We start from the raw sequence: 705 nt of genomic DNA, 5'->3' as shown, positions 1-705 counted from the left end.
ACATTGTGCAAATAAAAAACTCGTATAAAAAAGAACACGTTGGCAAAAATTTAAAAAGAAAAAACAAACAAACAAAAAAAGCTATATCACAGTTTCAACACTAGGGGGGGATAAAGATCCATGTAATGTGCAAATGGCCTCTTCTCCACGGTAACTGTGGCCGGGGCTTGTGGTTATTGTAGGATTTAGAACTGTCAACGGACCTATCTCAGCCTTTCTTCTTCTTCTTCTTCTTGTCATGGCATGCCGAACTTTTGGACAGCACATGATTTTTCAGAAACAAAGTTAAAAGAGTTAAAATCGGTGCTCATACCATAAATCCCATTGGGAGAGTCCCCTGTTTCTCTGTAACATTTATGAGACCGTTTAAAGCATTATCCGAATAGCAATATGTAGGCTACAAGCGACTCCTTCCACTTTGCAACTTGTTACAATTAATCATTTTTAACATCCTCTTTCTATTTATAATATATGCTCAGCTTTAAATATATATAGTTATCTACATACATAACACACTGGATTGCATATGACAAGAATATTTACTGAAAATGGGAAACATTTTAATTAGAAAGGTAATTTTTCACTTAACATCTAGCCTATGTTGAATGCACCTCACACATGTGTTTGTCCCCGGTGTTCCGGTTTAACGAGAGTCCATGTTAACTGGCGACCGTCAGCCAAAAGCGTCTGTTGTTGTCGTAGTGA

Source organism: Etheostoma cragini, chromosome 23 (assembly GCF_013103735.1).
Source record: "Etheostoma cragini isolate CJK2018 chromosome 23, CSU_Ecrag_1.0, whole genome shotgun sequence".
In the NCBI taxonomy this organism is placed as follows: Eukaryota; Metazoa; Chordata; class Actinopteri; order Perciformes; family Percidae; genus Etheostoma; species Etheostoma cragini.
This window is presented reverse-complemented; position numbering follows the sequence as displayed.